The sequence below is a fragment of the Mastomys coucha genome, unplaced genomic scaffold (genome assembly GCF_008632895.1).
Source record: "Mastomys coucha isolate ucsf_1 unplaced genomic scaffold, UCSF_Mcou_1 pScaffold14, whole genome shotgun sequence".
Classification (NCBI taxonomy): Eukaryota; Metazoa; Chordata; class Mammalia; order Rodentia; family Muridae; genus Mastomys; species Mastomys coucha.
In genome coordinates this window covers 138022021-138035092 of record NW_022196896.1, presented here as the reverse complement: position 1 = coordinate 138035092, position 13072 = coordinate 138022021, and the positions used below count along the sequence as shown (strand labels likewise).

Sequence of the window (13072 nt, the reverse complement as noted above, 5' to 3'; positions counted from 1 at the left end):
CCTTCACCTGTTTGTTTGTGTTTTCCTGTAGTTCTTTAAGGGATTTTTGTGTTTCCTCTTTAAGGGTTTCTAGCTCTTTACCTGTGTTCTGTATTTCTTTGAGGGTGCTATTTATGTCTTTCTTAAAATCCTGTGTCATCATCATCATAAGAAGTGATTTTAGATCTGAATCTTGTTTTTCTGGTGTGGTGGTGTGTCCAGGACTTGCTATGGTGGGAGAATTGGGTTCGGATGATGCCAAATAACATTGCTTTGTGTTGCTTATATTCTTACACTTGCCTCACACCATCTGGTTATCTCTAGTGCTACCTGTCCTTGCTAAATCTGACTACGGCCTATCCTTCCTGTGATCCTGGTTGTGTCAGAACTCCTCAGAGTCAAGCTGTCTCTGTGATCCTGTGATCCTGTGCTTGTTAGAACACTGGCTGGCCCAGACAGACCGGAAGCAACCCGAGATACTGGGCTGGCAGTGTTCCTGTGTGCCTGGGTCCTACTTCCAGTGTTGGGACAGATGTTGTGTCCTCCTCATCTCCGATCCTGGGCATGTTAGAGCACCTGGGAGTGCAGCTTCCTCTGGGTGTTGTGGGACTGGCTGTGAAGCTTGCACCCAAGGTTTGCTCAGGGTACCGGCCCAGACAGACCCACAAGATGCTATCCTTTAGAGGCTTACTTAGTATAAGACATAGCTTCTGCAAGGAACCTGTCACTGATGTTGTTTCAGGGCACTGGTGTACTAAAGAATAATTCTGGAAATATATTTGCTGTGCAAATGTCTGTCAAAATGGTTAGACATACAGTCTCCAGTCCATTTTTAAATTGTTCAAAAATTAACCTGGGACCTAAGCCTAAAAGAGGCTTAAGGGTGACAGCATAGATGGAAAACCTATTTTCAGCTGGCTCGTCTTTGAGCATTAGAGCTGAATGCATGCTGTCATTAAAGAAATTTCTCTTAATGAATTTCTTAATTGTGCGTGCAATGATTAAAAGATTTTACCAAATCTTTTATAGTCATAGATTCCCTTCTGTATGAGTTCTTTTAGGACTTCTAAGATTATTGAGATATGCAAAGGCTTTAACAGATTGATTACACACTAAAGGTTTTACTCTTGTATGAAGATCCCAGGAAATACAAAACTTTGCCACACTGTCTGTGTTTATGGAGTTTCTCTGGCGTTTCACTTTTTCTCATGATTTGTAAGACTACTGCTACATGCAAAGGCTTTACCACATTGTTTACATTTATATATTTTCTCTCTGGTATATATTATTTTATGTATTTGTAGATAATTGTGCTGTGAAATTGTACTGGAGTCCATCTCTGGTGGGATTCTGGAACCTGAAGACAGATGTGTGGTTGTTGCAGCCGCCAGCAGCTACACAAATCGGATCTCTGGAAGAGAGGAAGGAGCCTAGGAAAATAGAGGAATCAGACGGTGAAAAGAATGAGACCGAGTCATGGTTTCTGATCAAAGTCCGATGTGTATTTTGAATCTGACAATTAAGTAAACAGGGAAACCCCTCCCCCAGTAAGACAGGATCTTGTAGCCAAATTAGCATCTTGATGTTAGGTCCAGGAAGCAGTTCAGTTGAGTGTAGCTCCTGGCAGGAACTTAGAGAGAGGCAGAGAAGTCGCAGAAAGGCTTTGTTTATGTCAGGAAGCCTTACCCTAGGTGGGCTGGCTGTTTTGTGGCAAGGTGAGGTCCGATTCAGCCAGCTTGTGGTCTCAGCAAAAGTGAGGGCTCTGACTACCTGTTCAACCTTTCAACCAAGGGGCACTGAATAGCTTGAGTCATCTTTCTTTATACAATCACAAGCTTGCTCCCAGGAGCAGTGATATTACTGGCTAATGAAATCATAACATCAGCATTATAAAAGCCCCATCACTGTAAAAGACCCCAATAGTTTTCCTTCCTCCTTCCTATCTCCTGCTAGGTCAATTACTCCCTAACCTTATTTTGCACTACAAAGCGCAATTTCAGCAAGCCAAAAATAAATGTCTAACCAAAACTATCCTGTGGACATGAGCACTTACCCAGCTGGTAGCTGGTTATTCAGTTATGCAAGGTGACACAGATTAAACATTTGTGAGTATAAGTCCATTCATGAAATAGCATCCCTCTGTCATATACTTTTTAAATTGTATATAGAGATATGCTCATTGTACCAAGCAACCTTTCCTGATAAGCACCTATCAATTTGATACCATCTTTCTAAGAACCATTTTTAAGTCTCTCTTGATCATACATAGCTTCCTCAGAACAGTTATGCAAGCAGAATCCACTGCTCTCCACAACTGTCATAGGCTCCCCTAGAGCCTAGGAACGTAAACATAGTTTCATTCTATGATTAAATGGAGTTCACTAACAAAAAGGCAGTACTTAGAACACATTTATTTTGCTTGTTCCCAAAATTTGTATATCACAGTTCTCTGCAAATACATAAAAGAATACATATTAGAAAGAAACCCTGTAAATATTAGCAGTGTGACAAAGCTTTTTCTGGCAGTAGCCATGTAGGGAACAGCATATAAGTGCTTCACTGCTAGGATTCTACTGTGGCAAGGCCCATGAAAATCCCTTCCCACTTGGCAAAGACTTGGGGTGAATTCGGTGGCTTCTATGCTTATTATCTAGATCATATGTGCTATAAGCTCGCCTTGCTTTTGCTTTGCTGTTAATACTCATAGCAATGTTTACTTTCACCTTGTCAATCTGTTATTCATTTTTTCTTCCACAAAGCATGACTATTTCTAACCACAAAAGAACAAATGAATATGATTGGTTAGACTGTAAAACCTATATTTTGGGGAGCTGGAGAGATGGCTCAGCAGTTAAGAGCACCAACTGCTCTTCCGATTACAATAAATTCTTGTCATCTGCATTGACCTGGTGTTAGAGTTGTATTGGATCTAAGTGGACCCATAACACAAAGGCTTTACCACATTGCTTACATGCATAGAATTTCTCCAATATGAATACTTTCATGATGATGAAGACTATAAAAATGTGCAAAGGCTTCACCATATTAAATACATTCATGGTGTTTCTCTCCAATATGAATTCTTTCATGCCTTTGAAGATTACTTTTACGTGCAAAGGCTTTGCCACACTGGTTACATTCATAAGGTTTCTCTCCAGTATGTGTTCTTTTATGTATTTGGAGATGATAGTGACGTGCAAAGGCTTTACTGCATTGATTACATCCATAAGGTTTCTCTCCAGTATGTGTCCTTTTATGTATTTGGAGACTATTGTGACATGAGAAGGCTTTATCACATTGATTACATTTGTAGGGTTTCTCTCCAGTATGTGTTCTTTTATGTATTTGGAGATGACTGTAACATACAAAGGCTTTACCACATTGGTGACATTCATAAGGTTTCTCTCCAGTATGTGTTCTCTTATGTACTTGGAGACTATAGTGATATGAATAGGCTTTACCACATTGGTTACATTCATATGGTTTTTCTCCAGTATGTTTTCTTTTATGTATTCGGAGATGATTGTGACATACAAAGGCTTTACTACATTGGTTACATTCAAAAGGTTTCTCTCCAGTATGTGTTCTTTTATGTATTTGGAGTTGACTGTGACATATAAAGGCTTTACCACATTGGTTACATTCATAGAGTTTCTCTCCAGTATGTGTTCTTTTATGTATTCGGAGATGACTGTAATGTGTAAAGGCTTCACCACATTGATTACATTTATAAGGTTTCTCTCCAGTAAGAATTCTCTCATTCCTTTGAGGGTGACTGTGATATGCAAATGTTTTACAACAGGGAGTATATTCAGAGATTTTCTCTCCAGTATGACTTCTTTCATGCCTGCAAAGATAATTGGCACATGTGAAAGCTTTACCACATTCATTACACTGATGAATCTTTTTATCTGTATGAATTAATTTTACAATTTGGTTTAATGGTAAAGAGGAATCAGATCTTAATGCTTTATCATTTTGTTTACATTCATGGTTTCCCCTAAATTTTGGGTTGTTTTGTGTCTTTGACGATATCTGTGATGGTAAAAGCATTTATTGCATGGCTCACATTTATAGCATCCTTTTTCTATGAAGTTTCTCACATATTTGAAGAAAACAGGAAAAACTCAGAGCTTTATCACACTGATTACATTCATAAATTTTCCTTTAATATGAATCATACTACATTTGAAAAGTAGACCAGGGCAAATAGAAGAATTTCCACATTCCTAGTACTCACAGGGATTTTCTGCAGTGTGAATTTATGAATGTATTCCCAATGAAGCCAGAAAACCAACCAATTGTAAACCTGTATCATATTTAGAAAGTCTACTAAAAGTGGGGGCTACTATATATCTTCTAATTGTTCTCGGGGAGAGAGAGAGAAGTACTTTGCTTCTTTCAATATCCCTATGCTCACATGGCTTGAATCCATTGTGACATATGATATATCTATTTAAAAGAGTAACAAATAAAATAATCAATGGGAAAACACATTGCATTCAGACTATGTTCCTCATAGACATGTGGTATAGGGATTAAGATTTCTCCACAACAACCTTTTTGTTGTTGTTGTTGTTTGTTTTATCAAGACAGGGTTTCTCTGTTTTACCCTGGCTGTCCTGGAACTCATGCTGTAGACCAGGCTGGCCTTGAACCTGAGTTCTACTGCCTCTGCCTCCCAAATGCTGGGATTAAAGGCATGAGCCACCACTGCCCAGCTCACAACAACATTCTTGACTCTCATAAACTGCCCCTCTCACTAAACTTAGCAATGTTACCATAAGTATATGAGTAACCCTAGCTTTACTATGGACTACTTGGATATTATAAGATTTTGGACATATATTTATCACCTAGTCAGTGTGATTAACCTTTTGCAATCTGAGTAGTATGAGGCTAAACAGATTGGCAGTTCTTCAGCATAGCTTTAATGGGACTATGATACAAATGGTGATATCTGTTAAGGCACTGTTTCTTTCTTAAAAGAATGCCTTGCAAACACAAATTAGATACCTGACATTGAGGTACATGGTTTTGTATATGGTTAAGTATATCATTAATCACTGATATACTTAAAACAGTACTTTTTACACTGTTGCTTTTCTTTTAAACTTCCAGAACATATTAAAATTTCTTCAGAGGCATATTCATATCAACTTGCACATGAAAATTACCTCCCATGTCTTCTAGAACTTTGACAATGTTCTTCAATATTATGGTCTTCCCAGTTGTAGCCTATAATATAAAACCAGAAAATGTATGATATATTCTTGGAAATTAGGCAAAATTTAAGTTACTAAATTAAGTTACAGTGAACCTTAGAACAATGTCTAACTCATTCACTTCATTCTTCTTTCTCAATTGATATTACAAAAAAGCATCAATAACAAAGAAACAGTTGTGCCCTTATTTTAAAGAGTGAAAGAAAATTCACTGTCTTACCTATAGCAGTGAGGTTCCTGTAGGTGTCCAGCATCACATCTTTGTAAAGATTCTTCTGTGAAGGATCCAGCAAAGCCCACTCTTCCTGAGTGAAGTTCACATGCACATCCTCATAGGTCATTGCATTCTAAAATATCCCATACATGTGTACAAGAGAAAGCATGATAATGACAACACAATAAATGTATCCTTCATTGACAATATAGTTATTTAATTCTGATGTATCCTCCACTTATTTCCTAAGCAGAAGTTTTATGTAATCCAAGTCATTTCAGAAGAAAACTAAATGAGGTTCACCTCTGTCCTTTCTTTGCTCTTTGAATAGGATATAGCCTTGCAAAAGAAATGCCAATTAATAGACATAAAGAGAAAAAGACAAGCAAACAGAACAACAGTACTAAACACACATCAGGGAAATTGTATGAACAAGTACTAATTACAAAAAATGATGGGTAATCTGGGTGTATTGGCTCATGTCTTTAATTTTGGGACTCAGGAGGCAGAGGCAGATGTATCTCATTGACTTGTATGCCAGCATGGTCTGTGTAATGAATTCCAGGACAGTCAGTACATACATTAAAACCTGACTTGGCAGTCGTGGATTGGTGCACTGTGCCCCATCCCACAATACCACCTGCCTCCTAAGAGGTCTGCTCTAACCTGAGACACACACATGGGACATTCCCCAACCTCCACCTGCTGGAACCCTAGCAAGCCCACTAGCATGGGCTCTGCCCTGCCCTATGGAAGCTCCATCCTCCTTCTGGTCTGCACCTACACTTGCAGTGAGGATTGGTGCACTGCACTGCACCCCACCCTATGGCTCTGCCTGCCTCCCCGTAGGCCTGCTCAGACCCTGGACACATAGCCCCACCTACCTCCCAGGAGGCCTGCTCCAACCAGGCCAGCCAAATCAGTGAAAACCAGATGGCTAAAGGCAAGCACAAGAACATAATCAACAGAAGCCAATGTAATATAGCATCATCAGAACCTAGCTCTCCTACTACAGCAAGCCCTAGATATCATAACATACCTGAAGAGCAAGACTATGACCTTAAACTCCATCTTATGAAGATGATAGAGACCTTTAAAGAAAATAAATAATTCCCTTAAAGTAATACAGAAAAAAACATAATTAAACAGGTAGAAGCACTTAAAAAGGCAACAAATCCATTAAAGAAATACAAGAAAATACAATCAAATAGGCAAAGGATATGAATAAAATAGTCCAAGACCTAAAAATGAAAATAGAAGCAATAAACAAAATGCAAACAAAGGCAACCCTGGAGATGGAAAACCTAGGAAAGAGTACAGGAATGACAGATGCAAGCATCACCAACAGAATACAAGAGATGGAAGACAGAATCACATGCATACAAGACACCATACAAGAAATTGATGCATCAGTTAAAGAAAATGCCAAATGTAAAATGTTCCTAACTCAAAATATCTAGGAAATCTGGTATAGTATGAAAAGACCAAACCTAAAAATAATAGGAATAGAAGAGGGTGAGGATTCCTGGTACAGAAGGCCAGAAAACATCTTCAACAAAATCATAGAATAAAAATTCCCTAACCCATAGAGATGCCTAACCTAAAAAGCTTACAGAATACCAAAGAGATTAGACTAGAAAAGAGAATCCATCCACCACATAATAATCAAAACACTTAATGTACAGAGCAAAGAAAGAATATTAAAAGCTGGAGGGAAAAAAGCTAAAGGCAGACCTACCAGAATTACACCTGACTTCTCAACAAAGACTCTAAAAGTCAGGAGATCCTACACAGATGTTTTGCAGAGCCTGAGAGACCACAGATGCCAGCCCAGGTTACTATAACCAGCAAAACTTTCAATCTCCATAGATGGAGAGACCAAGATATTCCCTGACATATCTTTCTACTAATCCAGTCCTACAGAGGATATAAGAAGAACACCAACACAAGGAGGGTAACTACATCCAAGAAAACATGAGAAATTAATCATCTCACAACAAAACCAAAAGAAGAGAATCACGTACAAACACATACACCACCTCCAATATCAAAATAATAGGAACTAACAAGCATTGGTTATAACATCTCAACATTAATGTACTCAATTCCTCAATAAAAAAGACACAGGCTAACAGACTGGATACATAAACAGGATCGATCATTCTGTTGCATGCAAGAAACACACCTCAGCAACAAAGTTAGACACTACCTCAGTGTAAAGGGCTGGAAAAAGGTTTTCTGAGCAAACAGACCCAAGAAACAAGCAGGAATAGCTATTCTAATATCTAATAAAAATAGACTTTTAACCAAAAGTTATTAAAAAAATCGGGAAGGACACTTCATACTCATGAAAGTAAAAATCCACTGATATCTCAATTCTGAACATCTATGCCACAAATACAAAGCTACCCACATTTGTAAAAGAAACATTACTAAAGCTCAAATCATATATTAAACCAACACAATGATAGTGGAGGACTTCAACAACCCACTTTCACCAGTGGACAGGCCATCAAAACTGAAACTAAACAGAGAAAGAATTATGTTATGAACCACATGGATTTAACAGATATCTATAGAACCCTTCATCCAAAAACAAAAGAATATGCCTTCTTCTCAGCACCTCACAGAACCCTCTCTAAAAGTGAGTGACCATATAATCAAGCCACAATAGATATAAGATTGAAATAACCCCATGCATTCCATCAGATCACCATGGATTAAGGCTGGACTTCAACAACAAAAGAAACAACAGAAAGCCCACATAGTCATAGAAAATGAATAACTCTCTACCCAATAATTACTTGGTTAGAGAAGAAATAAAGAAATGAAAGACTTTATAGAATTCAATGAAAATGAAGGTACAACATACCAAAACTTATTGGACATGCTGAAAGCAGTGCTAAGAGAAAAAAATCATACCACTAAATCCCTTCATAAGGAAATTGGAGCGATTTCATACTAGCAACTTAACAGCACACCTGAACAAAAAGAAGCAAACTAACCCAAGAGGAGTAGACAACAGGAAAGAATCAAACTCAGGCTGAAAATCAATTAGAAACAAAGAAAACAATACAAAGAATCAGCAAAATCAAGAGCTGATTCTTTGAGAAAAATTGACAAGATAGACAAATCCTTAGCTACACCAACTAAAAGGCACAGAGACAGTATCCAATTGATGAAGTCAGAAATGAAAAAGGAGGCATCACAACAGAAACTGAGGAGATTCAAAAACCATTAGGTCATACTTCAAAAGCCTATACGCCACAAAACTGGAAAATGTAAACAAATGGATGATTTTCTAGACAGATACCACATGTCAAAGTTAAATCAAGATCAGGTAAACCATATAAACAGTCTCATAACCCCTAAGGAAATAGAAGCAGTCATTAAAACCCTTCCAACCAAAATTGAGCTAATACCAATATTCCTCAAACTATTCCACAAAATAGAAATAGAAGAAACATTCCCAAATTCATTCTGTAAAGCCACAGTGACTCTAATGCCTAAACTACACAAAGACTCAACAGAAAAGAGAATTTCAGATCAATTTTGCTTATGAACGTTAATGCAAAAATACTCAATAAAATTCTCACAAGTTAATCTAGGAACGCATTGAAAATCTCATTCACCATGCTCAAGTAGGTTTCATCCCAGGGATACAGAGATGGTTCAATATATGAAAACCCATCAATGTAATCCACCATATAAACAAACTGAAAGGGAAAAAAAATCACATGATCATTTCATTAGATGCTGAAAAAGTCTCTGACAAAATCTAACACCTCTTCATGTTAAAAGTCTTGGAGAGATCAGGGATGCAAGGCACATGCCTAAACATAATGAAAACAATATACAGAAAGCCAATAGCCAACATCAAATTAAATGGAAAGAAACTTAAAGCAATCCCACTAAAACCAAGGACAAGACAAGGCTGCCCATTCTCTCCCTACCTATTCAATATATTACTTGAAGTTCTAACTAGAGCAATAAGACAACAAAAGGAGATCAAGCAGACACACATTGGAAAGGAATAAATCAAGTTATCACTATTCATGGATAATATGATAGTATACATAAGTGACCCCCAAAATTCTACCAGGGAACTCTTACATCAGATAAACACCTTTAACAAAGTGGCTGGCTACAAAATTAACTCAAATAAATCAGTGGCCTTCCTTTATAGAAATGATAAAAGAGCAGAGAAAGAAATTAGGGAAACAACACCCTTCACAATAGGCACAAATAATATAAAATATCTTGGTGTAACTCCAAGCAAGTGAAAGATCTGTATGACAAAAGCTTCAAGTCCCTGAAGAAAAAAATTGAAAAAGATAGCAGAAAATGGAAAAATCTCCCATGCTCATGGATTGGTAGAATTAACATAGTGAAAATAGCCATCTCACCAAAAGCAATTTATAGATTCAGTGCAATCCCCATTAAAATCCCAATAGAATATTTTACAGATATTGAAAGAGCAATTCTCAACTTTGTATGAAAAAAAATAAAAAAACTGAAGATAGTCAAAACAATCCTGAACAATAAAAGAACTTTTGAGGGAATCCCCATCCTTGACTTCAAGCTGTACTACAGAGCAATAGTCATACAAACTGCATGGTATTGTTACAGAAACAGATTGATCAATGGAATCAAATTGAAGACCCAGAAATAAATTCATACACTTATGGACACTTGTTTTTTGACAAAAAAGGCAAGCCAATAATGGAAAAGGGAGAGCATCTTCAACAAATGGTGCTGGTCTAACTGGATATGTACACGTAGAAGAATCCAAATAGATCCATATTTACCACCCTGCAGAAAACTCAAGTCCAAGTAGATCAAGGACCTCAAAACTAGAGTGGCAAATAGCCTTGAAAACACCAGTGGCTTGGGCTCTAAGATCATGGAATCTCATAAAACTGAAAGTTTCTGTAAGGCAAAGGACACTGTCAATAGGACAAAATGGCAGCCAACAGATTAGGAAAACATCTTTACTAACTGTACATTTGATAGAGGGTCAAAAATATAGAAAATATTTCCAAATGATAAAAAGAACTAGTAAAGTTAAACACCGACAAACCAAATAACCCAATTAAAAAATTAGGTACAGAGCTAAATAGAGAATTCTCAACAAAGGAATCTCAAATGGCCAAGAAGCACTTAAAGAAATGCTCAACATCCATAGTCATCAGGGAAAGGCAAATCAAAAACAATCATGGGATTCTACCTTACACCCATCAGAATGGCTAAGATAAAAAACTCAAGTGACAACACATGCTGGCAAGGATGTGGAGCAAGGGGAACAATCTTCCATTGCTGGTGGGATTGGAAATGTACAACCACTCTGTAAATCAATCTAGCAGTTTCTCAGAAAATTGGAAATAGTTCTACCTGAAGACTCAGCTATACCACTCCTGGGTATATACCCAAAAGATGCTCCACCATACCACAAGGACACTTGCTCGACTATGTTCATAGCAGTTTTATTTACAATAGCCAGAAACTGGAAATAACCTAGATGTCCCTCGATCAAAGAATGGATACAGAAAATGTGGTTCATTTACACAATGGAATACTATTCAGCTATTAAAAATGAGGGAGGTACAAGCTGTTTGGAGATGGTTTTGTGTATTGTGAATTAAGATGCTGATTTCTATGCCCAGGCATCTGGTTGCAGTCTGGAGGTTGGCATGGTCAAGTATCTCAGGTCTCAAGTTATGTAAAAATTGTTTTCCATCACCTCTGATTGGTTAATAAAGTTCTGATCAGCCAATTAGCTGGGTAGAAGAGGGCAGGACTTCCAATGCCAGTCAGGAGGTCCCAAGGACAGAGTCAACAGAGTGAGGGGGTGGGAAGGGAAAGAAAAGAGAGGGAGAAGAAGATGGACCAGGAGACTACCAGGAAGAATAGAAGAACCAGATGGATTCACCATCAGGTTGCTATGAGAGAGCAGCCATGAGGACATATATGAACCAGAGTGAGCCAGGGTAAGACTCAGATGGCAGGTAAAGAACCACGTGGCTGGGAAGTAGCAAAGATAGTAGAGTGGAGTTAGAATAGATAAGTTTCTGTCCCATTATAGGGCTTGCAGCTTGTTAATAAATTTATTAGGCTTTCATGTCATTTAGTCGGGAGCTAAAATGGACTAGAGTGGGCATAGAGACACCCTATCATTACTTGGGAAGCAATTCCCCCAGAATTACATTTACATTTGGCACCTATCATATTAGGCAAAGAATCTAAACTTAGACAGAAACACAAACTTAGAAAGAAGCAGGCTTAGAGCCTAAAAAGTTGTGGGTGGAAGGAGTAATCAAGCACTTCCTGGGAATGGGCGGGCTCTGTGATGGCAGGCAGGCTGCTCTTTGAGCAGAGCAGAAGTTTGGCTGGACACATGAAGAGAAATAGCCAATACCAGAGAACTTGAGACTAGGCGACAGAGATAAGAAGCAACTGGGAAGTTGGGAACAGACGCAGCTTACTAGCAATACAGTCCCTGAAGCAAGCATAGAGTGTAAAGAACCACTGCTGCACACTAAGGCTGGTGGAAAGGCAGAAGCCACCCATCAAGAAAGCCACTATCCCCTCCCCCACTTCTGCACCCTCCCTGGCACACAGCTCCACAGCTGAGGGTTAACAGCCAGGAACAGAACTCCATACCAAGGCTAGGAGAGGATCGCACAAACCTCCCACATCCTTCCCAGAGTGAACGGAGGTCGCAAATGAAGGTTGGCACAGGGCATCTTGAATGCACGTCAGCTGAAAGAAGTCCCAAAATACAGAAACTATGGTTTCCACAAAAGAACTAGGGAAACGCCTCTCTGTGAGCTAAAGGAGCAGACACAGCATCTAAGCTGAGATGGACAGAGGGGCAGACACAGACACAAGAAGAAATCCAAGTACAGATGAAGAAAAAAAAACTGAATATAAAATAGATGAGTATCTGCTCAGTTATTTCTCTGTGTCATTTATTCGGGAGCAAAAATGGGCTAGAGTGGGGGTTGGGGGCCTGGGTAGAAATGCTCTGTCATTACTGGGAAGTATAGGGGATGTAGCAAATTCCCCAGAATTACATTTACAACAAGCTGTCCAGTGAATCATCATCAACTGGACAGGGTCCAGTGCTAAAAGCACAAATAGTCACAGTTTATCTGGTACCAGGATTTTCAAGAGAAGCCAAAGGAGTGAGATATCAAACTGGAAAAATGAAGCCTCATCCAGGGAAATGGTCAGACTCAAAGAAGCATTTAAGCCAAGTTAAAGAACTCACCAATCGTTAGTGTTAGATGGAGTGCCTAGTGGTCCAGAAATCAGAATTTTTGAAGGTGTAGTGAGCAGGTGGGAGCCCAGGGTGGTTAGACACCAAGGGCTCTCAGCACCAATGTTATGAAATATATTACAGCAGGGGGATATCTTTGGTTGGACCATGCCAAATTGTAACTCTGAGAAATTACACCATGTAACAGATCTGGTGCAGAAGAGGTTTACTGGAGATTGAGGACCTGGGGAAGGGATGGAGGCAAACAAGTGGACATGTAAACCGGCAGACAAACAGAGCTGAGAGCCATGAGGGCAGAGAGGTGGCTTCTGCAGAGAACAGAGACTGAGACTGAATGCAGAGAGAGAGAGAGAGAGAGAGAGAGAGAGAGAGAGA

The 13072-nt window shown here is 38.8% G+C and overlaps 1 pseudogene; it reads right to left on the bottom strand.

Moving 5' to 3' along the window:
• Window positions 1-1459: 1459 nt before the first annotated feature.
• Window positions 1460-13072, bottom strand: part of LOC116088907 — a 24568-nt pseudogene continuing 12955 nt past the window's right edge.